We start from the raw sequence: 27,331 nt of genomic DNA, 5'->3' as shown, positions 1-27,331 counted from the left end.
TCCCTCTGTAGTATATCTTGTTTCAAACGCGAGAGCGGCTCGAGAGGGTGCTTGTGTTTTTCTTCCTTTGTTTCCAGTGCTTCCCTATCAGAGCGGGAAGGTGGTAGCAACTCCCACGGGGGAGATGGAGATAGAGGTGTAGGCTGCCTGCAGAGCGCTGGAGCAAAGAAAAGCCTCGCCGTCTAACCGTCTCGTCCCTCCCCTTTCACGGCCCTTCTTCATCTGCAAACCAAATTCTCTGCCCAGCAGCAGCAAAACATTCCTGTTTGGTCACCTGGACTTTTTTTTGTTTTGTTTTTTTCATTATTATTATTATTTTTTTCTTTACACTATCATCAGCCTGAGTGCCCAGGAGAGTTTACCATAAAGTAATGAAGACAAGCAATGCAGATCCTTCAGCCAGCTGCAAAAGGAGAGGAGCATGTAATGAGCTCTGATAAGTCAGAAGAAATAACCTGTATTTGCATTTTCAACCCCGTTCTTCATCTCTCTCCCCTATTATTGCCTCCTCTGTCTCATAATAGGAAAAAGAAAAAAAAAAGGAAAAGCAATAGGAGAGAGAAAAGAGGAGGGGGGAGCTGACATATACACAGAGGAATCCAGGGAGTAAAAAGAGAGCGCATTACTACTGGGAGGGGAAAAATTATTAAAGGCTGAGATGAACACAATCTGCTGGTTCCAGAGGAGGAAAGCGGAAGGACCTTCCAGCGTTGCATCTCGACCTGACACGCAATTCAGCTCAACCACGACTACGCTGACTGGAGCCCATTACCATTTGCCCCGTTGGTGTGTTCTTTTTTGGCATGAACATATCATGCCCAAACAATCATTAGCCGGACCAGATTGTTAACTCAAATGAATGCACAGCTACCGACTGAGCATAATAAAAATGACAGATTAAACACGGAATTAGAAACAGATTTGTGCGTGTGGGGTTTCTCATGGTTTCTGATTGTTGCAGCTAATCAGTGTTCAGTTGACTCATTTGGTGGAGACTCTTGAGGCGCAAACGAGCAAAGAGGGGAAAAAAAGAAAAAAAAGAAAAAAAACCCAGCAAAACATCAATAATGAAGAGAAGGAGACGGAGGGGAAGAAAACAAAGCTGCTCATAACAAATGGGAAAACAGGCGGAGCGTCTCATTGCAAGAATGCTAACGACAATCAATTAGCAATTCCTCATGATCTTGGGTGCGTTGGAGTATAAGGTGTCTTAATGAGTCCCATTTCCATTAGGCGTTCGGCTCGAGAGGCAACGAGGAGGAGGCTGCATCCACCGGCTCCTCCGTCTCGGCGCCTAATGACTGCAAGAGTGGATTACACCATCAACCCCTCGCTTCTCTTTGTTTATCCCCCACGTAAATAATGGTCAACCATTTCAATGCATTAAATGGGACACTCTAAAAGCAGAGGACGAGGAAGAGGAGGAGGAGGAGGAGGAGCGCAAGTGTTTTGGAAGCCATCCTTCAGTGATCTCCAGGAAACTGGCTAACACCGACCATGTGGTTCGGCGGCGGAGAAGCAGACGCCTGATGGATGTGTAGTTAACGCTGAAACGTACACCCACCGGCCACTTTATTGGGTACATCTGTTCAATTAACGCAGATAGCGGCTCAGCGAATCACAAAGCAGCAACACAGTGGCTCCTAAAAAGGTCAAATATCCTGTGAGCAGAAGACAATAATGCCTCGTTGATGTCAGATTAGTTAGATTTACACTTTTAGTGCAAATTAAGTACCTGAGTAGTGTCGCTCACCTAGTTCTGCTAAATGATTAAATGCATTACAGATAAGATAATAAAAAAAAACAACAACTGAGAAATAGCTCTTTGAGAACCTGCAGAGCATGATTTCTCTGAAGAAGAAAAAAAAATGTCCAAGTTTTCACAGGTTAAATCTAAAACAACTGGATGAGAACCGCCAGAAGAATCCTGATTGGTGCATATCTAAAATTGATCTTTTCCCCACAGTTAAAAGTTAATTTGGTTCCATCACTGTAAATGTAACTTTGATGTCTGGATCTGAATCCGAGCAATCACTGCAATAAAAAGTCTCATGCCTCAAATTATACCCAGCAGTTGCAAGACCTTTTCCCCCCGGGCTGCGCCGATCAATATTTCACCCAAGGCTCCATCACTCCATTTCTATTTTCCTGTCTCCCTCTGACACTCTCTGGTTTCTCTCCTGTCACAGCGCCGGACAGGAGGAAAATTAAACGCCTCAGCAGAAAAACACACAAGTGGAAATGATCGGCCCGCTCCGGCCGCTCGGGTCATGAATTCAGCTTAACTGTGCTTATCGCCGGCTGCTGCTATTAGTCTTAATAGCCCCGGCAGACAACCCGCCCTCTGAGATGAGATGGGCGCCTTTTCCCGGACGATCGGCGTTATACAGGTGATTCTCATCTGCGATCTTTCCACATGTCGTAGCGAAGGTAGCGCTGCCTAAGCAACGCCTGCCAGGTTGTTGGCCATTTCACGCAACAGGGACGTTATGCTTTTACACTCAGCATCGGTCCAGAATAATTACTAATTCAATCTGGGGAGTATCTTATTTAACCCTCCCAATGCATGAATATATATTTACTCAAAAAAAAAAAAACTTCCTTCATTTTCACTTCTCAGCCTTGTGTATCTTAAATAAGCCGTACATCTTTCCTGCTGTACAAAAACGACAGAAAATCGACCTCAGCTCTGCAGAATTTCACCGTTAAAACATCCGTTTCATTCATGGTAAGACAAAATATATCTGGGGCCAAGATACGTATCTGTGGCGTTATGTCTTGCTAAGCAAGACAACATTTCTCTTCTTTCTGAGCTAAAGGTTTCTTTCTACAGCTCGCCGCGGAGCCTTGCAGCACTGCCATTGAACTGGACACCCAAACTGAGGAGTGGACAGATCAAGTGAAAAAGTGGAGCTTACAAAGTAACAGCGATGTGAAATAAGCAGAGATTAAAAAAAAAAAAGTATATACGTCAGCCTGTGCATAGCAGAAATACTACTGAACGGATCCTTGCTGCCCTTTAGCGCAAAGTCAGACAATTGGTGTTTAGAAAACAAATGTCAGGATATCTTTTCAGGTAGATTGCATTCCCACGAGCCGGAACCATCCTCCACCACTTTACTCCTTCAAAAACAATCGAGCTTGTGACTGGGACCATGTCAACATGCTGCTCTGCTTAAAGAGGTAGGAAGGAATTACTTTGATCCACTTTGAGGCGTGCCTTCCTTGACTGTTGAGTTGCTGGTTAGGGTTCGGAGTGGGAGGGGGAGACGCTGGCGTAGCACAGCTCAAGCTAATTCTTAGCAACACAGAAGCTCCGAGCCCCCTCACTATGAATGACAGCACGTTATTTAAGCTAGTTTAAAGGCTCTGTTGGTGAAATCCCTCGACATTAGCATGCTTTAAAAGAAGTGTTTTTCCACTTTAGAGATTTCTTTTTTGCCTTTTTGTCACAATTACATGTTGCAGATAATCAAATTATCAAGTGATTGATTATTTTTATAATAAATAAGTGATAAATTAACTAATCAGTTACATTTTCTGGTTCATTTGCCACAGCCAGGTGTGATTACTAGCCAAAATCAAGAAATCCCCTAAACGGAAACCTTTGTACCAACATAAAGTAGGCAGAAAGATCTTTAACAACGTATTATAGTCAGTCTAGAAAGGATTGCAAATTTATTTTTTTACAGTTTTGGTGAACATGGAATAGTGGTGAACGTACCAAACTTACACCAACAGCACATATGTGTCTCATCCAGATGCTCACACACTTTTAAATAATATTTCCACTGTTACTGCACATATTTTTTTCCTGCACTAATACATTGTATTTTAAGTCTTCTGCTTTTCCCAGTTTTCAATATACATTATGTCCCTTTTTTTGAATGACTAGCAATAATTAATGGAGCCATGAATTCTGCTCTCAAGCAGAAAAGGTCAAGAAAAGTGTCCGGACATCAATTCATGACCCTAAGGTCAAGCACACTTAAATTATGCAGCTGAATAATGATCCAAAGCACACCACCCACCTCCTTTGAGTGGCTGAAGGAAAAAATGGTGAAGGTTATTGGAGGGGCCTAGTCAAAGTCTGGACCTACATCCAATTGAGGTACAGTGGAATGACTGTTAACAGGCAGTGAATGCTGAAAACTCCGCAAAAATCTAAGCATAATGATAATAACACACAATAAATGCATTTCATTAGAATTTAAATATTCAACACGTTTTATTATTTTATAATATAATGTTGTTATATTTGCTGCTTTTGTGAATTGTTATCATATTGTCTATAATCCAGTTCGATTCTTTTTTTTCTCTCCAATAGAATACATTAAAACAATTATTGAATCTTGGTTTAGGAATTAAGCAGCAAATACAGCCAAGACCGACATATCTGAGCAAATCTGAATCATTTTCGGTGAAATTTCTCAACAATTTTCTAGTTTAAATAAAAGCAAAGGTAAAAATGAATTCTTAAAACCTTATAACACGGAATAATTTAAACAATGTACCTGCATTAGTGCAAACATTAAACCAAACAAACAACATTCTTACAAAAATAATAACAGAGGGGCGGCGGGGGCGGCGACAAAAAACTATGAGGCTAAATGAAATCTCTTGCCTCCCCATATGCCAGTGAAGGAGCTCAAAGTGTCCTTCATTATTCATGTCCTCAGAGCAGGATTTGAAGCCGCTTTGCTTCTCTTATCAATCATTTATCTGCTTTCCAAAGACACTCTGACTCTCTGGTGTCAACTCAGACTTGAAATGGCTTAAAAATCCACCAAGCCGAGGTCCTGCTTCAATTAAACAAGTCAGCCGTGAGCCTCAAATGCCTCCTTGCAAATTGGACAACAGAGCAACACGCGGACTGTGATCCCAGGTAGTCTGTAATCTCTCAATCATCCAATACAAGAAGCTCTGATCTCATAAATAAATGAAGAGCATGTCGGGGTGTATTTTCACCGACATGCCGACGTGTACTTTTGTTTTTAATGTGACCTGGCAGCAAAAAAGTGAGATTTAGCCGGAACAATTTAACACATTGTATTTTTTTTATTTTTTGTTATATCAAAAACAGATATGCTCATTCAAATCATCGCCTCTCATCTTCTCGCGCCGCCTTCCGTCTGAATAAGACCCCGCTTCTTTGTCGCGCGGCAGACATTTGGGGAGCGGCGCTTAACAATCAAACTTGGCGGCTTTGTCTCTGCGTGGAGTCCTAATGAAAGAAAATTGTTTGGAGTTCTTTGGTAGCAGTCTCCAATTACGGTCTTCGTGCAAGTGTTCACTGCACCGGAACTTTTCCATTTCATCATTTGCATTCAAGCCAAGCAGCGGCGTGGCGGCGACGGTGGCAGCAGAAGCACAGCAGACCGTGTCATCCGTGGACAGTGGGGGGATTTGTCCAAGCAGAACTGCTTTCCACTTTTTTTTTTTTCTTTTTTGACTGTGTCTATATATCTATACGAAGCACAGGTGCAGCTCTTTTCATATAAGCCGACCAAGTTGAAAAAGAGACTCCCCTTAGCTATGCATCTCAAATAAAATTCTTTAGGTCAACTTACTCCCTCTCTCATTAAGAGGTAAAACGGTGAGGCAAGAAAAACATTATTATCCTCGTGCCTGCAGGAAACATTCGGCTCACTGTTGTGTGGCCAGAAAGCCACTGATGCAATCCTTCTCCAGCTCTCGTAATGGATTTGGGCAGAAGAAAGCGGGATTATTTGATGCAACTTCCACCCAAGAGACCAATTCAGGCTGTCAAATCAATACCAATCAACGGGGAGATGACAAGAGATGAAATTCGCCGTGCTGAAGCGAGATGCTTATGTATCAAGATTTACAGCCTTTGGGGCTGTGTCCCCAGCCCAATCAAGAGCCACATAGTGCATTCACTCAGCTGGTGTTAACGTGGGGAAAAATTGAGACACTTTTCTGAAGTGGTTCTGTGATACACCCATGTTAAACTTGGATAGGGAAAGGAGCCGCCTGCCGCAGAACGTTTTGTACCGACTGTGCATTAATTCGTACCTGTCTGGAGGACGTTTCATGCCTCTTTTGGCGCAACTCGCCTCATGTCTTTCTGTACAGAAACGTGGATATGACTCAACCGAATGGGATCTCGTTGAAGAGGTTGCCGAGAGTGAATTTGGCTTAACTACAGCTCATCATTTGTCATATTTAAGAGAGTTAAAGTGGTCCAATCAGTGGAAATAGAGTAAAATATTTTATTTTTTTCAAAAACAATACACAAGTAAAGTAATTGTAGGTGACATTAGGATATTTACCCTCAAAAAAACGCAACTGAAAAGCAAAACATACTGATGATAAATGGTTTAAGTGCACGGGTGTGAAACTGGTTTGACCCAGGGAAAGTGACAATCTACTCAGTCAAAACAATAATAAAATATATTTTTTTATTTTTAAGTTAGGTATGGGCAATTATCATGAGCAATTGAAAAAAAAATACTATGATAAAGCATCAACAAATGTCAATATACTTGAAAATAAAATTGAATTCAATTATTTTGTGCCCTGATGTTTGTAAAATGCTGACTGTCGCGTCTTCTCCACACTCAATACTATTGCTTCACGTTTCACCTTCAAACTAGACCCCAGAGACCTAAATGCTCGTTCCACCACAACGTTCCTTGTTGTAGTCTAAAAAGAAACAAACTTCCCTGGGATCCCGGAGCCGTTTCATGGACTTTGGCAAAATTAAGAGGTGCTTTTTCTGTAAACTAAACTTGACATTATCACATTTGGGTTAGTGTTTTATTATTATTATTATTTATTTATTTATTTATTTATTTATGTAAAGAATGTGAAAGCTGCCTCTAACAGTGCTCCAAGTTCATTGCAACATCATGCAAATGACTAATTTACAGCACTAAACATGTCAGCAAGCTGACTTCTGGCAGTGGGCAGCCTGTAGAGGGTGCCTTTCATCTGAGGGAAGAAACAACAAAGAGCAAGAGCTTTTCATGTTAACAGGAAACATATATTTAATGAGACAACCACTGAAGCCTCTGCTGCCTTGCTTAAACAGCCTGACCCCCTCACCGCAGCTCGGCGGAGCTGCCAAACAACAGTCACGGCAGTCTAGGCGAGACCAAGCTGCAACTGGGGTGGTGTGTGCGTGTGTGTGTGTGTGTGTGTGTGTGTGTGTGTGTGTGTGTGTGGGGAGGGCTGCAGCAGGGTGGGGGTGCTCTTGTAATGCACAAGGAATTCGGTGCGGTGAGCAGTGAGAGACGCACGAACGAGAGTAAAGAGGGGCGCGAGATCCGCACAGAGGTCAGAGCGAGGCCCCGGAGGTGTTACGGGGAGTAAACGGGCACGAAGGCAGCACACAGGGGCTGTGGCTACTCGCCTTCTCCAACTTCTTCATCCTCTGTTTGTTCTGCAGAAGCAGTGTCGTAGGGACGAAGCGATTAATCGGATCAATCGTGGTGAATCGGTTGTCGAAATAATGGCCAGCTGATTTTGTAATCGAGTCGTCGTCATTAGCTGGACCACACAGACTCCAAAAAAAAAAAAAAGGGCAATTTGTTGAAAGAACAACATACTCAGAGCAGAAATTAGGCCGAAAAAAAAGGTAGCATGTCAAAGGGTTCGAGCCCGTTTGATGACTCTGGAGGCCGCCGCAGCCGGTTGTCTGGAAAGCTGACACCGGCAGAAAGGCCCATGAATATTCAGCGGCCAAGTAAATGAGGCAGATAGCACTTGACATGTTTAACATCCACCTTTGGCACCTTCTGCCATGCAAAGCCAACAAGGTGAAGAAGCAGAACAAAATACGTCGGTTGTTTGTGGGCGGCTGCGATCCCCGCTGATGAATGGGAAGCTTTCTAAGAAAGAAAATGAATGAGTTTCAGGGGAAGGGTCTGGGTGAGCTGGACTTGGAAACACACAATCTCACGTCCTCGGTGGGATTTGGAGGTTTTCAAATGCCGGATGCATAGTTTTTCTGTTAAAATAAAAACTGTAGCCTTACGCAGTGCAATATGCTGACATTTCCATTCTAAGAAAAAAAAAAGAAAAAAAAAACATGTTTCCCCCAACTATAATTCCTGCTGGTATCAAAATGTTTGCTCTCTAAATATTTACCAACCCAGAGTCACATCTAAAGCGCTAACACAGGCACCTTGAGACTTCCTTTTTTTTTTTTTTTTTTTCCTGAGTGTTGTGTCCCAAAGGAAATGCAGTGAAAGCACTACAGATTATCTTGCAAGTGAGTAAACTATCTGAGCACACAACACATTCCTCCAACACCTCAAACAGCTCTGAGATGAGGGGGGAAGAAATCTGCTACCAACAAACAAACTGCTTGATAAAAAAAAAAAAAAAAANAAAAAAAAAAAAAAAAAATTCCCTGTCGTATCTGCATGAGACAGGAGCGGAGAGCGTTTTGGTGCTTCCCAGGGAGCGTTAACGCCGAAAAACAGAGACATTAGTAAATGTATTACCAAGATAGGCAAAGTCATGTAAATATTGACACTTTGATAGTCATCGCCAGGCTTATCCAGCAAACCTGCCTGGTTAGAGCCATTTGACATCTGCTCAGTGCTATTCCAGGTAGGGGAGTTAAAGGAATATTCCACTTTTCCAGTGAAATTTCAGCATCTGCCGTGTACTCGAAGGTTAAAATACTAAAAAAAAAAAAAGGTTCCTGCATTTTACAGCTTGTAGCTTTTAGAACTACTGTGAGGTTTTTAAGCATGCCGGGTTTGTGCCGGATCTCAAAAACTAATTAGGTCCAACATTTAAAATTCTAAATGTGTCCGGATCTTCCGTAACTGCTCTAAAATTAGGCTTAGTTACTTTTTAAATTTACATTCGTTTATTGGCTGTTTCACAGACTTTTTTGATATTCTTTACAAAACGTGTTTTATTTTATTGAGAAATGCTTTGTGGGGAAGAAATAAGGCCTGGATATTCTCATTCTGAACCCTTGGAAGAATTCAGCTTTTTTAAGTAGCATGTTCCTGCTTTAAGCAATTAAAATTGAAAAAGTTCCACTACGATCTCCAACATTGCATGCTTCGGACTACCTACGATACTTTCTGTAATTCATGCCTGTCCTGTATTGTAATCACAACAGGTCTCAGAAATGTAAATCACTGAAAAACGTGCAGCGACATCTTTTTTTTTTTTGCTTTCTTTGCGCATCGTGATTTCGCTGCACTCTTGTCACCGACATAAACACACCTGGACATGGAAAAATAAACGTGACGAAAATGCATGGACTCCACAGGTTGGTGGCACTCAATAAAAAGAGATAAACACTATAACCACTTATTACCCCACCACCACCACAGCTCCACCCCTTCACTGTACACTCCTCCGTCTCCTCCTCCTCCTGCCCCCCCACCGATAAGCTGGTTTGCCAGTATTGCCAGCGCCACTCACGGCTCCATTTGCACAATCGCTCCACTGTTGCTGCACAGAGTGGACGACTGCACTTTGGACCTTTCAGGAGGGGGAAAGCCTTTTATTGTGTTTCCCATAAGGGCATCCATTGTAGCTTATCTACGGGCTGCCAACTATACACACACAAACACACACCTCAAAACACTGCATTAAGGATATCCAAGGAGAGAAAACATAAACAGTAGCCGCTGTGCTGCTGCCATTAAGCCCCATACGACTAGTTTGCATTGCTGCTGATTTTTCCGGTGCTTTACAAGAGAAAGAGCCATAAAAAAGGGCGGCTGAATTATCTGTGCAGCCGGAACCCGACCCACACGCCGGCTGACCTTTTTTTGCACAAAGCAAGATTAAACATAATAGTGGAGCTGAGCTAAGTGATTGCGATTTATGAGTCCATTTAAGTTGATTCAATATAGGATGACAAACGATTACCTCTGTGAAAGTAAAGCTTACATACAAAACAGCCCTGCTGCTGCTGCTGTTGCTGCTGCTGCACACAAACTCAGAGCTTTATCAAAGTTAACAATCAGCTCGATGTCTGTCTGCTGCGGGTCTGGCTCAGTGGAGGGCTAAACAGAATTTTAAAAATGCATGACAAGAATGGAAGAAGAAGAAGAAGAAGAAGAAGCTGCAATTTTAATACACAGGGATATCTGCTGTTTTTTTTGTTGGGGGGGGTGGGTGGGAGGGGTTTCCTCCTCTTTCTTTTGTGAGACTCAAAGCCTATTAGCCTAAAAGAGACGAGTATTGAATAAATGTTACCCCTGAATCTGGTCAACTTGGGCAAATGGATTAAGTATATCAAATCCACTTTCATGAGTGCATTGAGGAAGTGTCAAAATGGACCACTTTCAATTTAGTTCCCAGATTTCTTCATCTCGCTGTAAGAACAAGCTGCTTCCCTTGCAAAAAAAAACAAAAAAAAAAAAAACAGGCTGAATCACATTGTTAAGCGTGGCCGGGGCTTTAAATTAGCCCGACATCATCCGCATATTTGATTCGCCGTGTTGCCAGAAAAAGAGTTACATGACTTTTCAGGCACCCGGTTCGGGCCGTGAAGAAACGTACGCAGCCTCCTTTGCACGCTCTCTCTCTCTCTCTCTCTCTCTCTCTCTCTGTTCATCCACATCCATTCGGATTTTATGACTCTGGTTAAAATGCAACCATTAAATATTCATGCACGAGGGCTTTCACCCGTGAAGCAGCTTCCCCGCTCTTTTTCTGCGAGCTTTAGGGGAAAGTGAAGAACTTTTTATTTTTTTTATTTTAACTGACAGGAGCTAAATATTAAAACAGAAGCTTTGGGAGTTCAGCAAAGTGTTCGCTTCTCCCCTTCAATATCCTCCTCCTTGGCTTTTCAGGGCTCATTGTCCTTATAATTTCACAATGTGGCGGCGAGACTCATAGGATAAATTAACATGACAATTCAAACAGAGGAGATGAATAAAAATCCACTCGGAGGGGCTGAACGGCGACGCCATAAGAATAGAAAGTTGACGATCGTTCCGAAGTGAGCATCGTTCCGCATTCACTGTGAGCTGTATCTCTGAAATACATTGCTCATTAATTTTTTTTTCCATTTGTTCTCTTTGGTGTTTACTACACAAAAGGCTTTCCATTAAAAACAAAAGTGGTGATGCAAATAATCCGTGCTTTCCATCTCTTTTTACATACCATATAGGAAAGTAGAGCATTAATATAAAAAATATTATTACAGGTACAGAATATTACAGGCACATTTCAATAAATCACAATTTTATTAAAAAGTCATTTAAGTTTGTGTATAACATTTATCAACAGAAACAGTGATATTTTCCAAGTGTTGTTATTTAAGGCATTACAGCTTTAAAAAAAAAAAAGTTCCTTCCACTAAACTTTCCATCAACATGCTGACATAAGGAACTCTCCTAACAAAAAGCTTCTGTAGCAACGAGTTTCTGTGGCTTACCCTCTTTTGTTTAGAAGTCTTGTGTAGGTCAGACATGTCAACGTTCACTATATCTATAAAGCAATTTATAAAACATTTTTGCACAACTGTACGGCATAGCAAGCACTATAAAAGTAACCACATTTGTAACAATGATGATAGTGAAAAGTAATATAATTCCAAAGTAGGTTTAAACTGTTAAACTATGATCAGCTCTTATTTGAATCTGTTGATTATCCAATAGTTTTGAGACAGAAAAAGAGAAGCCACTACTACTTTTTTGTAGATAAAAAATTCTCTGTTTAAAAAAAAAGTACCATATTACAATCTTCTATATACATATATATATAAAAAAGCAATCATGAAAAGAAATATTCCACTTTTCATGTAATGAATCTATATTTATAATGTTTCACTATTCAAATTGAGTTGCTGACAATAAATTACTTTTTCAACATACAATGCTATCCTGACTTGCTGAGATGTACCTGCAGGTACGGACTGCATCATCAGTGACAAAGATTTTGCTGCAGAGAACATTAGGCAAATCTCTCCGGCTGTGTTTGGGTAGATGTAATTCACAAACAAATCAAGGGATGCAACATTCAGGGCTTCTCCAAACAGTCGATTTCCTAGACAAATAAAGCCCAGTCGCTGCACTCAGGGAGGCACTTATGACAACAAGTTGCCATGAGTTCATTTAACTGCTGAACATCGTGAGGGAAGAGTAACATGAAACCTTGATAATGTTCTTGTTGTCGAGTGGCTGAGCGGCGGCAAAGTCCATTTATTCTGAAATAATCATTTTGGTGATCTGAGAGTAACGATTCATGCCACTCACAAATGAACGCAGGACTGAACTAATCATTAGGGATATTTATGAATAATATTGTGTCAGCGAAATGCTGCCACCAGCAAGTCTGCAAGCCATCACCCTCCGAGTTTGGACGTCCGCGGCACGACAAGCAGACAGGAGCGATTAGTCTTTCATCAGTCTTCTGCTTCTGCACTGACAAGATGATTGAGTTGAATCGAGCTGCTTTTCCCCCCTTTTCTCACTTTGAACGAAGCCACTTGACAAAAAAGAAAAAAAAAAAAAGAAGAGTAGAGTCAAACTTTGCAGCACTGCTCATCCCAGTCATTGATTCCCCTTAAAAAAAATAAAAATAAGAAAACAAGAAGCGGAGGACAGCTTGTAAAACACAAAGGCTTTCTTTCCACTTCAGGAAACTTTCATTTCATCAAAGAAAACACTGCTGGCACTGTCCATTCTCCTCCCATTTAGAATTTATAGAAAACACCCCCTCACAAAAAAAAAAAAAAACACTATAGAGATCATCTACAACCGGCTTATCAAACGTACATCAGAGAGGGTTTTTAAAAAAAGAAATCACCTCCCCGGCCCTTTTAAACAGCATTTAATCCAATGTAATAATTTACAATATGACAAGTCAGGCAAAATTTACTGTGACAGATTGAATGGGTCCCAACATAAATATAATTACAGCTCACATGATCCTCCCCACCTCCCTCTTCCTCGAGGAAGGGCACACAAAGATGAAGCAGGATATGCAGCCCGCAGTAATTTGCTTTTTCAATTTTGCTCCTTGACATTAAACTGGTGCCAAAGAAAATGAAAAAAGAGTAGTCATGAACAACCGCAGAGTGTTGTTGCAGAAACCGTGCGTAAGGAAGTTCAACAATCGCAGGAAACATAACATGTCTCACATTTGTCTAAAAATGGGTTTTTGTGTATTATTTTACAGACGTAAAGTCCTCCCCCCCCCCCTCCCCAAGTTGCCCAACTTGCTGCTTTTCACCCCATCTGAATGGAACAAAACATAATGTAAATGCCTAGTAAAATACTTGTAGCATCAATTAGCCTGAAGTCTGATTTCACCTTTTATATCACCATAAAGACACACAGAGAAAACGATTTACTGGTGAAAAACTATTGGCCGGATTGTCTCTGTTGAGACGTTTTAAGCTCGAGTCAGTCACCAACAGGATGGTCTCTATTTTTTGTTTTTATTATTCTGCTCTCCAAATTCTTTCCAGTTTTAAAAACTAAAAAAAAAACAACCTGGAAAAACAGAGTGTTGTTGCAGTAACCGTACGTAAGGAAGAAAAGTTCAACAAACGCAGGAAACATAATTCATACATTCATGATAAAATACCTGAATATATGGAATTCTTAGCTAGAGAAAACACAATGTTATCAAGATAATGTCAGAGTTAACCTGTTATTTCTACATTATATATTTACTAGTCACAAGATAATAAGTAAAACAACAGATTATCTTAAACAGTATGGCCTCTCTTGTGTTCTGTAAAGTTTTCTGCAGTGCAGCCAAAAATGACAAAATTATCCTCCAGATTTCAGAAAGTCGTCCTTGAGAAAAGCTGCAGTTCTGATTCAACATGCAGGGTGTGAAGTTATCCCCTTCATAGCTTTAAGGCCAGTCATCTGCCAGATTGTAGTAGTTACTTGATGTTTTTCTAGCTCTGTCAGCAGAAAGTAGCCCTCAGAGAAAACAAAGTAAACACATCACCGCAAAGGGAAATGAGTTAATTGCCTCCTTTAAGTGGATGTGCAACTTTTGGGGCAAAAACCAGTATATTTGAACACTGTGTGTTCAAATGTTCTGACCGTATAAACCCGACAATTTTGTTCCCAAATCCTCCTAAGCGAGAAGGAGATGCTTATCTGTTACTTTTGTTTTTGATGTAGATGTCTAAAGGAAAACATCTGTCAAAAGTGTTGAAAGTTTTTTTATGTTAACTAGCGTTTTAAATATTGCAGGTAAAGTCTGTTTAAGCACACAGATTGTATTCCCGGCCTTCTAACAGTTACGAAAGGACTAGATTGCGAATGTTTTTTGTGAAAAGATTAGGAAGTTACCGATACTTTTTTTTGGGTTAAGATTAGAAACAGTTCAAAGCTTCAGGTCAACATTACAAGCAACCAACCGAATCGCAGAGGTACTTCAAGTTTTGAAATGCATTTTTGAAAATAGTTAAACACCTAACGGTGTTTGAAGATGATTCTCTTGATTAATCTCTGGTATGCGGATGTTTTGAGTCCTGTTTTTTTTTTTTTTTATCATTCAATCTTACTTTGAGCTGAGAAAGAAATAAAAGTAAAATAAACAAAAAGAGATTACTGGTTTGGAGGGGGGAAATAAAACAAAAACCAAAACAGCAGCAGTTAATGACTCAAATAAAAGAAAACCATGCAGTGGATGGAATTTGAGATGCACTTTTCTTCTGGGTAAAACGGACATTGATGAACAGACAATCTGGCAGTGAGGCGAGGAAACAGAAACATTTGATGAGTAGCATGAGAATCAGGCTAATTAGGGGAGTATCGGGTGGAAGCAGATCTTGGAAACTGAAGGAAGGCGATAAACGAATAAAACATAATGAACACAGTCGGAGATGAACCATAACTAAATATGATATACTAACCAATGGAACAGAAGAAAGAGCTAAGACACTCCATATGCTACCCTGGCCTGAGTGGTGAGCCACATCGTATATCAAAAACCACTACTACTGAACAGAAAACACCTTCTTCACATACACAGTACAGAGAAAAAAACTGAACTGGCTTCTTATGAGCACAAAAGTTGTAGGACACCTAAGGAAAAAAAACGAAACTGAGCCAGATAAGTGAGTATTTAATAAAGTGATGGCGATGTAGCATATCCAAATTTGTCTTTACCTCGCATATCCAAATTTGTCTTTACCTCTGTTTGTCCCAGAAGTTATCAACAGCAAGGTGTAAAGAGGGAGTTACAGTAACCACTTCCGCCATCATTTATGGTAATGTAAAACACATATTAAACCAGGAACACACTGCGCACATGCATGGTGACACGAAGGATGCTGTGCCCTCGGGTGAGCCATCTCTCCCCCTCCTCCCCTCCCCGCCCATGCCAACACCACAGCGTCTGCGACTCAAACATGCCCTCCTTTTAGAGCAGATGGTCAAAAATAGCGTCTACCGTCAACCATTTCTAAGCCGTGGGACCCGTCGGGCCGCGCGCACACACACACACACCGTTTGCCTGCGATGTTTATGTGTGTGTCATGCAACGCTAATCTGGTCAGTCGCAGCATTTCTCTGTTTGATGCCGACAAAGCGAGAACACCCTGTTGTTCGAAACAAGCTTATGCAATCCGCAACTATAAATAGTTGTGTGAAGCCAGTCTGCATATGCGCCTCACTGTCTGTTTACACCAGGCAGCGCCGGCCAATTAATTAGCATTCATCATCAGAAGAAGTTGCAGTTATTATATCTGTGATTACCATGATTGTGGAAAATAGAGTCTTTTGTCTCCTCAGCAGGGATTCTGTTTACTTTCTGAAGCCGCTGAAGAGGACACACACACACACACACAAAAAAAAAAATAAATAAAAATAGAGACACATGGAAACACGCAACATGTTTATAGAAGAGTTATTTAATTAAAGTCAACCTTGTGACAATGGCATGCATGGCTATAGGTCACATTTTTCGGAAGCAACATTATAAGTTGTATAAGGTGCACAGAGTGACGCCTCACAAAATGAATTAATTCCATGTGCTAGAACTGATAGCGACGGGGTGAACAGGTTTTCAAAGGATTTGGTTCGTTTGACACAGTGAAGTGAACGCAAACCGCATCAGCTGAAAATGTAACAAATGTCGCAATTTTGGTCCCCAGTTGAACCGAGTCTATCGGACTTTCAGGTGTGAAGCACCCTTAATAAATCCTCAGAGTAGCTGAAGCAGGAGTGCCAGTTTTTGTACTTGAAGATAAGAGTTACCTTAATTTTTCCACGTCCTAAACTGATGCAGGCACGAGATAGCACTTCACGAGACGGTCTCCGCTTTCACAGCACATATGAGGGAGTTTTAGTATCAAAAGATCTCACTGCACACCAGCTATAGAAAAAGGCTCAGCTTCCCATCACTCCTTTACATTAGGTTATAACACAAGAAAATCTGAGATTACAAAAATAGACGTGTAAATCAGTTATGATAAAAAAATATTTTTAAAAAAATTCAATAGAGGAAACATGAACACGTGAGGTCAGATCAGTGTCCCAGGACAGCTTTATTTGTATATTTTAAGGAGGGGGGGAAAAAAGCAAAACAGAAGATGAATAATTGTACAGATATTTAAGGGTAATGTATTCAGTGATTTTCAGTGCTGACAGATTGTCTTTCTTTCAGTGTCCACAGCTGTCATGTTCATGTACCGGCCTCGGCTTGCGGTGCGTGCCCTGCACCTGGCTAACCAACCGCACACAGACACTGTGTTAGCATGAGGGTACGGTGTAAGCTGACACGCAGATTGTGGGTGGAGTGTCACTGCTGTCTACACATTGTCATCAGTAAAAAGCCCCCCTGTTCTTCATGTGGCAGGGAAAGCAGTGCAATAAGGTCAAGGAGGAGAGTAAATCTGGTCAAACACTTAATCCCACTAAACGATTCAAGAATGGACCGGCAGTTACAGTGCTCCCAAGAGGAGAGCACTGTGCCACTGGTGTTCTGTTTTAAAAAAATTGGAAAAAAAAAACAAAACAAAACAAAAAAAACATAAAATATTTGGCTTACAGCATATAAACATAACCCTTAGCATTTTACTATTATCTCACTCATCAGAACATTTTAAATTTAAATACTCTGAAGCTGATCACAGTCCTAAGCAACTCTTCATTAGTAATCCACGACTTCCTGTTTCCCCCAGGTTACAAATATGATGCGACACAAAAGCTAATTTCTCTTAGGTGTTCCTAAGTCAGGATAAACTAACTAACAACTAACCACTTCCCAAATTTACCCAAATCTACAGTCCGATAATTAAAACGTTCAACATGCTGACCTACTTCCCTGTCTCTATTGAAGTAATGCATCCCCACAACATGATGCTGCCACCACAATGTTTCATTGTGGGTAATGATGTGTTCAGGCTGACGTGCAGGGTTGGTTTTCCCATGCGTAACATTTCACATAAAGTTCAATTTTGGTATCATGTGACCAGAGCAGCTGCTTCCTACATGAGGCAAACTTTAAAACGGACTTCTTATGTCTTTTTCTCAATAATACATTTTTTTCTTGTTACTTTTCCATAAAAGTCAGCAAACAGCAGCAAGAAGTTGCATCTTGGGGCCATCAACTCTCCATAGTAACTTATTTGAAGGCCTTTAACGCCGTTTTATCAAAACAGGGCAACTCCTGCAAAAAATAAAAAAACAAAAAAATGCTAAAAACTGTTAGTTATGTGTCTGTAAAGTCAGAGTGTACCTATTAAGCTCAATGATTTGAGCTGTAATTTTATGGTAGCTTAAAATAAAAACAACCATCATAAATGATAGAGGAAGAAGACTGATGCCCGTAGCTGAAAAATGGTTCTACTTGTTATGCTTCAAAATCTCCCTTGATCCCGTGTGGCCGATCAATAGCCCTGATACAATCTCACTCAGACATGCTTGTCAGGATAAAGGCTCAGCCTGTTTACACTCCAGTCATCTAGAATACGAGTGTTTGCATTAATGTAGCACATCTGACAGATATCAGTGTCTGGTTGAAGAATGAGCTCGATTTCCATTCATGCTTGACGCTTGACACATTATGACCACAATGATTACGCCAAAGCTCTCAACTTTCAACTTGTTGTATCTTAGTTAGGGTCAGTCTGAGTCTATTTCTGGCTGTTTTTTTTTGTTTGTTTTTTTTTTTTCCAAGCAACCAGTCTAATTTAAAAAGCACGGATTCAAAAACTGAAAGATTTTCAAAGACTTTTGCAATAAATAGGCAAAGGAAACAAATTAATTGTTATTACAAACAAGTTACTGTTTTTTATTATTATTATTATTATTATTTCTCGCATTTTGACTTGTCATGAAACACATTATATGTGGAAATGCTGGCTGCCTTTTGGAAACCTCCGATCGAAAGTACCAAACTTAAAATATCAACATTATGAACATGGTAGCAAAAATTCTGCTACTGATGTTACCTGTGCAAGTAGAGCCAATTACTAACATGACACACAAAAGACAACTTTAAAATGCCAGCTCCACAAAGATTTTGTGTATGATTTAATAAAAAATAGTTGTTTTTTTTTACAAAAACTCCTGCTTTGCACACAATATGTGATGACAAAACCGACGGGAGACTTGACACAATATTTGTCAAAGTTAATCACAGCGACAGAGAAATCAGAATTGGCTGCAGTCAGCACTGGATGTTTAAATCTTAGAAATTAGATACAATATCATCTCCCATGCATCAGCAGATGTTTGGCAAATGGAGCAAGCTACTGGGATTTTTTATCAATCTGTGCGTTACGTCTCGACGGCAAACTTCGAAGGATCTGACAGTTTACATTTGGAAATGGGGTGTAGAGGATGGTTGGGGGAAGGGTCCTTGGGATAAAGATTACCCTCAGACCTTTTCTTTGAGAGCACCACAGAATGGGTGAAAGAGGCTCCCTGTGTGTTAGTAAATCCCAGTTAATTTTCTCTGTCGGAAAACAATGAGATATGGACTCCCGCAGGCTCTGTTGAATGTAACTAACACTTATTCAGAATCACCATCATTGCTCAGAGGTGCGGATCCTTCTCCCCTAAAAAGTTAACGAAAACCTCCAGAAGACCCGCGACACGCCGTGAATTATCGGTTGAAGCCTCCGGGAGCCTTTTTGTTGGAGCCATTTTCCAATGGCAGGATTAAATCTCAAAAGATTTAAAATTCTGAGATTAGCAGCTGGTTTCGCAGTCTGTGCCGCAATTTCAGGGATGAATATGCAACACTATCACATGCTGCCAAATCTGACAACCCTTCACGGTTGAACCTTGTTTAATTTATAAAAGATGGGACTGCGGAGACGCCGGATGTTATTTATGATTCAGAGCCTTTCATTTGCACTTAACAGTGCAGCGATGCTCTTGTGTCATCATCTGTGTATGTTTTTCACAGCATGTCACATTCAACATGCATGAGCCCGCGACTGCTGGGGGGCCTTGAAAGCTCCAATTAAATCCACCGTGGATTATGGCTCAAAGATTGGATCCACTTCTTTATTTTTTTCCCCCCACAATGTTGCACTCCAAATCTAACGCCAATTTAAACCCTAAAATGATGCTAACAAGAAAAGAAAACAAAAAACAAAAAAAAAAACATGTAAACAGAACATAAGCCATTTTTAACTGCATTTTAACGTAGATATGAAGTTGATAAAACAAAGCTTTCTCTCATCCGCTTTCAAAAGAAAACACCGCATCACAGCTTCAGCTTGCTTTGTGCAATCGTGTGTCTAAGTCCTGAAAAAGCCGAACCGCTAACAAACAAAACCACGAAAAGCAACAGCCTCCCATTAGTCGACAACACATAGGCTTAACTGACTGTGAATTGAATTTGTTTTCAAACTGTCTAACTGGAAGAGACCAATGTGTGTATACAGATAATTAAAACCTCCTTAGAGGCTAATAGCAGTGTTTTTTAAGGTTCAAGCTTGGGAATAAATCTTGTTTTTTTTACAGTCATATAAAAATTTATTCTGAGTGACGCTACATTTAGAAGAGCTAACAGTCTCTCAAAAGTCTACATTTGACGTTTATCAAAGTTCTCCGGCCAGGTTAAAACCAAAACTGAACGTATGAGTTCTGGTCATTAATTGGTAATATTGCAGTTATCGTGCTAGATGGAAGTGATCTGGAGAAGGTTATGTTTTATGCTATATATATAATATGTATAGGGTGTACATATTCATACAACAAAATTACTTTATGTTTTGTATATTCTTTGCCCCTAAAAGATTTCAGTTTTGCATTTCAAGTTGTACACGTCATACTTCAGATAACGATCTAGAATGATTGATCTTTGTTCTGAAACTCACTTTTATCTCCACTACATCCATCGCAAATAATGTTCAGTCCAAAGAATCTTAAACAAAATAAAATTTGTGTTACCTACAAACAAATGACACCAGAAACAGTCTATTGACAGCTATTAATCAGATGTGTGTTACAGAAAACCTGCCCTCCAGCGCAGCTGCAGCTGTAAGGGGACGCAGGTCCATTGTTGGGACTAACAAGGGCCACAGAGGTCACTTGCATTTTCACAAGGGCTTTGCCAGAGGGGATGGGGAGGCGAGAGGTAACATCGTTCTGTTTGGTATGGATCTACGCTAAAGCTTTTTCTATAAATTCCCAGTCTATTATAAAGGGGGTAGATTAGATTAAGTGAGATTATGCTGAGAGGGGCTTCCTAAAAAGAGCAAAGAAAGAACACATTGGTACTTAGCACGCAAGTCAACAGGGGGATTAGGCCAAAAGTACGAACAGAAATCCGGCACTGACATACGCTCATGTAACCACAGGCTAAGCATGCGAGTGGTCCAAAAACATTTATCAAAAGCAGTTTTTAGCAACAAGTATCTACCTGAACATACACCGCCAGATTTTGGCAACGACGACGAAAAATAATCTCATTTCCCTGTCAATCCCCCCCGTTCCTCTGTTTTTGTGCGAGTACAGTTTGTGCAACAACAACTCCGATCACCAATGCAACCAAAAATATGCACCGAGTGGTTGCACACTCTAACATGATTAAATGATGTGTGGTCTGGCATCACTCCCGGCACCTCTCCCATCCCCTTCGCTCAGCTCTGTATCTCCATCCCGCACGCAAGCGAGGGAGCCACATGCAGATTCCCTTTTCCTTGAGCTGTGTTTTGAAAATAGACGCTTCATATTACCAGTCAACACTGAGGCAGACAGGTACAGTCTGACCGTTCTCTTCCACCAAACCCCCCCGCCCCCCAATTTTCTTTTTTTAATCTTCACAACAGATATCTGCTCATCCTACATTCCTGCAGCCGCATGTCATGGAAGTGGAGCGTCGCAAATCATCACTAGCACACACATGAGGAATTCAGAGTTGGCATGTAGAGGAGGAATACGGGGTGTAATGATGAACAGCCAATTCTGAAAGCTGGAAGGAAAATTTAGACTCAGTACTGAAATAGTGCTATGATACCACATCCCAAGATAATCGTCTCTTGATTTCAAACTGGTAACATTTTAAATGATGAAATGATGCAAAACAAAGAAGTGGCTCGTTTGCAGCTCTAATAAACTCACATTTATCTACATGCAAAACAATGGTCACGCAGGCGACCTTTCTCAGTTAAACCTGAAAGTTAAGGTCAACGTGTGGCAAAGTGTTACCCATTCACAAGGGGTCGCAAGCTGGAACTCACCGCAGGACTCTTACACAACGGAGGGTCACTCAAGTCTTGCTGCGAAAGAGCAAACCAGACAAAAACAGTCGCAGAGACCGTCAATCATAGGCACTTTGGTTCAGTTACGGCAACAAAAATGATTTTCACACAAACATGATTGCGAGTAGAAATGTGTGGCATTACTAGGCATCTTAAACAAAGAGATTTAAAAGCTGGTTTAATACTGCTTTGAATGCATCTCCGGTTTTCAAAAGAGCGATCTAAAACGATATTAAACTCACGATCAGTAACATCTAAATGCAAGCCCGACACAAGAGAAAACCTCAAAGTTTAAGCGCCAGGTTGACACAGTGAAACACTTTCCAGTGCCCTTGCCCTTCGCTCTTTGAGAGGGGGATTCATTCCAAGAATTTATTCCGCTAAGTAAAGACAACACAGAGCAGAACCTTGAGCGAAACCTACACAAACCTCCCACAGCCTCTGACCGCCAAGGATGAGCAGTCGGGTCACCTCTGTTCCTGCTACAGAGCGCCTTCGGAGAATTCTCCTCGTACAGAAAGCAGGTATTCCCGAGTCGGATCAATAACATCATAATATCACGCCGCAAACTCACACCCGTGTTTACCGGCTACTTATTCAAACGCTGTTTACAAGAAGGAGGCTTCTGGTGCAAACCGTTGGGGCAAGTTCTCGTTTTTTGCTCTAAGATCGCAGACTTAACAGCTCTGTTCAGACTGAAACGGACAGAAATTATCCATACACTGTCTCTAGAAGATCTTCACACAAAAGGAGCATCAGAAAGATAATATACCAAGCTTCTAGTTTGCACACAGTGGAGCTCTGGGTTTCCTTGCAGGCTGGCCAGCAGTGCTTGTGGAGGTAATGAGGCCTCTTGTGTGTCCTCTCTGATCTGAGAGCTGAATAATTTCCCATGTGGTGCAGCCATTTCCAGCTTCCGCCTTTACTCTCACCCCGGCAGGTGGGGCGGAGAGCTGAGAAACCTCCATCCTGCCCGTCCAACGTGTTGCTATTGTCAATCAACATTCTCCATCCGATCCAGATGGAAGGAGAATACTTTTTTTTTTTCCCTCTTTTGGTTTCTACAATACGTAAAATTTTAACCCAAATTCACAATAAACTTTAATCTGTTTTTCTTTTTTTAATTTATTTAATCTGTACTAATCTGTACCTATTGTGTTTTTCTTTTTGCAGTTTTGTTCGTCTCTGCTTATGTGCTGATGCTTTTCACTGGGCAGTGGGAAACCGGGAGTTAATAAATGGTCTACTTCAGCAGCCCCAGACACACGTGCTGGGTTGCAGATCTCCGTTTCAATGTGTCTTTTGTTTGACGGCTGGTGTTTCAACATCCTCAACTTGAATAGAAGAAGGTCAGCCTGGTGGGGTCTGCCCTGTGGTTATTCAGGAGCACAACCTAGGGGCCCCATGGAGGTGGGGGTGACTGGGTAAGAAGAGGCGTTGGGGAAAAAATAAAAACTTCCCCTCTGTCAAGTTTTATGAAACCAGCTGGAAGTATTAAGTTTCCTCAATCAGCGTTTTTATCTCTTCGTTGCCATCAAGTGTCTCCAGATGCACCAGTGACTTCACATCTCAAATAAACAGGGCAATCATTGCCTGACCGAGATCTAAATAACTAACTAACATATTTTGTATTCCTGCAGATGTTCTACGTGACTTTTTCAAAGCTGTGCTGAACAAACTGGCAACGCTGCAGGGTCAGAAAGTACGTGAGACTGGCGTTGGCTGTTAACTGCCACACACGTCAAGGGGAAATTCTGCTGATATTGGAACTTTTTTGTTCTTTTTAGGTTTTGTATAAAAATCTTACACTTACTAAAAAGCTTCGTAAAAGCTTCAATTTCAACTGTGTTTTTTACTAGTAAACTAATGCCGGTTATCAGTTAATAAAAACAGTCACTTTTTTTCACTGTTGGTTTTATAGCCTTGGTAAAGGCTTCGTTATTTTAAAAATATGTAAATTTATGAACTTTACTGCTCATGCGTACAGTAATTCCCAAAAAGCTGCATTTAAAAACAAACTGTTTCACTAATTCAATGCAAAAAAAAAAATATTCACCTCAGAGCTATTAGCAAATGAAAACACCACATTTTTAGTTTTTAAAAAATAAATGCTATATTATGGCTACACATGTCATGAGGTTGACAGCTGTCAAGCACAACACCACCGGCACGCTTAGCTAGTTGTTCGGAGAGTGCTGTATTCAAGCATGCGAATGGAAAATTGAGTGGAAAGAAAAAATTTAGGAGAAAAAGGCCCACAAGCAACAGGGATAACCGCAGCCGCGTGAATCAAAGAAAAACAACGACTCCACAAGGAGAGAAAGTCATAAAAGATCAATGCTAAAGCAGCTGGTTACCCACATAGTTCAAGTTGTGAAGTTTCCACAATCAGTAATGATTTGTTGAGCCATTCAATCCAATACTGTCACTATGACTGGTGTCTTATCAAGCTGAAAGTGAGTGCTAGACAGAAGATAAAGCCCTAAGAAAAGTATTGAGAGTATACACTGTAAAATACATGCATGCTTTTCAATAGACTGGCATTTCCATATTAATCATAGTTTTTTTAATAGTGTATTTTAATGTTCTTATTATCCATTACACTTTCCTTTTACTTAACTTTCTATCGATATCAGCAGTGTTCTTTATGATTGTTTTGGTCATAACATGACTACAGTAGAACATCAGTGTATTAAAAGCTCTTGTCTTTATTGGTCTGATGTAATATTTACACTTTCTGAGAAACTGAATTTGGGGTTTTCAACCATTTTTAGCCAGCATTTAAATATCAAACATCATAGAAAACAACAGGAATAACTCTTTAGTAGATCTTAATAAAAGAAGAAAAGAAAAAAAAAAACTAGCTTCTCCAAAAAGTGGGGCTTTTTAGAAATATGAATAAAGTATAGGGTGCACAAAAAAAAAAAAAACCCACATACAACCCCTCCCACTCTCCTACTGACAATAGTTAGGAAGTGGAATAGGGAGAAATGTCTATTTTTTGGCTTCCTGGATAGATGTACAATGGATATATTTTTTTTTTAAAAGTCTACACACCTCTGGGTAAAATAAATATGAATGTAAGAAAAAGTTGCAGCATCCTTGTATCATAAGTTTGCACAGATGTAAACCAACATTTGTTCAAATTTCAGCATTTATTCTTCATGAGATTATTCTCACCTGTATAACTCAACCAAAAACTTGTTGGAAATTCCTGCTGCTCCTTCAGGGTTACTGTCAGGCTTCTGTCAGCCTCTTTGAGCAGTTTTCATTTTGTCCATTTGTCAATAATATAACAAGTTAAGTTCAACTAATGTCACTGTTGTTTCATACTTTCATCTTTTAACCCATCTCCTGACTGATACATTTCTAATATATTCTTGGACTAAATGTCAACAAAATTCTTGCAGAAAAGCTAATGGCACCATGTTGTTGATATAATGGTACTGATAAAGACTGAATCGTGGAATTAAATCAAGCATTCGTTTATTTGCTACATCCTCCCCTCAAATATGTGTTAATCCGTTGACTATTAAAGTCATATTTCACACTCAAAGTTTTTCAAAGACTTATCTTGCTCTCGTTATTAGCCGCATCAAAAAAGTTCATTTGAACAGAGATGTGTAGACTGTTTATTACCTCAGTGTACAAGAGCCGGCTCCCCCACTCAATTCCAATTGGCTCCAAATTCACAATTTTTACAAAAATATGTTGTTGTTTTTTTTTTATTAAACTCGTAAAAAGCCAAATTCCTATTATGATCCAGCAGCACAGACAACCGCAGCCTCTTTGTATTTACCATATCACACGTGTTTCTGTTATCAAAGTTCAGAGGCGCTCATTTAAACATGACATCCACTGAGTGATCTGCACTGCAGTGACCGTGTCCACTGTTACTCTGCGGCTCACATCCCCGCAGCCATGTGCTTTGTGCACGCCGGGAGCTTAAATAGAACAATAAATGAACAAATAAATCAAAATCAAAATCTGAAACATACAAAGTCCGGCTCCTAAGCGTGCATAGAGAGAGCAAAAAGCGTCGCACGCTGCAACAACGTAAACCTCTGGAGCGGCGGTTACGGAGATCAACGCGGGCATCTGTTCCTTCACCGAAACGCACAGCCTGCCTCCCAGCCGAAGGCAGCCCTGGTAGTAAATAGTAATCACGGCTATTAAGAAAGCAAGCAGCGGCTCATTCTAACAGACTCTCTGCTCGGAGCCAGTTCAAGCGGTCATTCTATTGTTGGAGAAACAATCCGAGTCAGAGTGGAAACACTCACACGCGTTAAGAGCAAAATATAACCCTCCCACCGCAAAGCATTAAGTTTGCAGCCACTCACCGGGGTGCGATCTGGGGCAGAAAGTCCTCGGTAATAATTCTCCTCTCTTATTATCTGTTTCAGAAATCTTCCCTTCCTCACACACACACACTCTCTCTCTCTCTCTCATACACACACGGCCGCTGAGAATGGGACTGAGTAACTGAACAGACTCGGAGAGAGAGCAGTAAGTTGAAGTGTCAAATTACATCGGCTATTCTATTACCGAAAGGACCCGCAGCTCGGTGGCTGCTGACAAAACGTGTGGCGGATTTCTTGTTTTACCCGCGGATGCCCGTCAGGGGGAAAGGGAGGAACCCGGAGCGGAGCGGACTGCCGCGCACCTGGCTCCTGGATCAGATGGATTTTGCATCATATGGACATATTTGACTAAATAAACAAATAATCACTGATGCTATAAAGGCGCATCTCGTATATTATAGCTTATTTTTTTAAATAATAAGGTACAACTACAGAATAAAAAATCCTTTACTATGCCACAGAGAAGAAACACAGGTAAATGGAAGCATGTATTAAAATACACATTCATAAAAAAAATATAAAAACAACAAAAAAATGACTAAACTTTAACAGCTGCTAGAAGGAAGGATCTATGATGATGCTTCCTGTGTATTCCTGGGATGCACCAGTCACTGAAGGAACTTTAGTTCTGCAACAGCTTTCAACCATTATGTTTCTGTTTTTGCTGAAGGTCTCCCACCACCACTGACTCGAGGGGGGCATCCCAGGACAGCGCCGGCCATCCTGATGAACTTATCTAACGGATTCCTCCCAGCTCATTAATGGAAAATGGAGTGGAAGAAGAAACTGGTGGTAAAAGGAGCACAAGCAACCAGAATAACCACAGCCTGAAGAGGATTGTGGAGAAAAAAAAACATTAAATAGCTTTATGGACTGCAGCTGAAATCACTTTTTTCAAAAGCCTTCAAACACAGATGGATTACAAGACATGAGTGGCAACTATTGCATGCCTTGTGATGAGTCACTTGTGAAACAGACGCAAGGACTAAGTGTTGGACGTGAGAATAGTACTGGAAAGTTTAGTGAAAAGTATGTTAAATGTGCACCTGTTTGAGGAGCTTTTTATTTATTTTGACGATGATGGCTTGTAGTGGAAAAAATCCCAAAAATGTTGTCTCTCTAAAGATAGGAATATTCATAAAACCAAGAAATGCTATTTTCTGGCTTAATCACTTATCGGTTAGACAGCTGGACGTGTCCAGCTTGCTTCATTTTTCCACCAGTCTTTCCTTCCACTCAGCTTTTGACCAGTGTCCACCACTGTGAAGTGAGCGGTCTTCCCCATGACTGTAATGTAACATTTCTATATAAAAATCACTTTTAGGTGAAA

The 27,331-nt window shown here is 40.6% G+C and overlaps 1 protein-coding gene across 3 annotated transcripts in view; it reads right to left on the bottom strand.

Moving 5' to 3' along the window:
- Positions 1-26,210, bottom strand: part of LOC103142307 (zinc finger MIZ domain-containing protein 1-like) — a 116,366-nt gene extending 90,156 nt beyond the window's left edge. For 2 of the 3 annotated variants that reach the window (XM_016674430.1, XM_016674429.1), the window contains exon 1: positions 25,981-26,210. The gene's annotated coding sequence lies outside the window, so the exon portion shown is untranslated. The remainder of the gene's footprint in view (positions 1-25,980) is intronic. The other variant, XM_007558307.2, reaches the window with a different exon arrangement.
- Between the last annotated feature and the right edge of the window lie 1,121 nt (positions 26,211-27,331).

The sequence above is a fragment of the Poecilia formosa genome, unplaced genomic scaffold (assembly GCF_000485575.1).
Source record: "Poecilia formosa unplaced genomic scaffold, Poecilia_formosa-5.1.2 Scaffold95, whole genome shotgun sequence".
Lineage (NCBI taxonomy): Eukaryota > Metazoa > Chordata > Actinopteri > Cyprinodontiformes > Poeciliidae > Poecilia > Poecilia formosa.
Note: the sequence above shows the minus strand (reverse complement) of the source record. Positions and strands in the feature narration are given on the sequence as shown.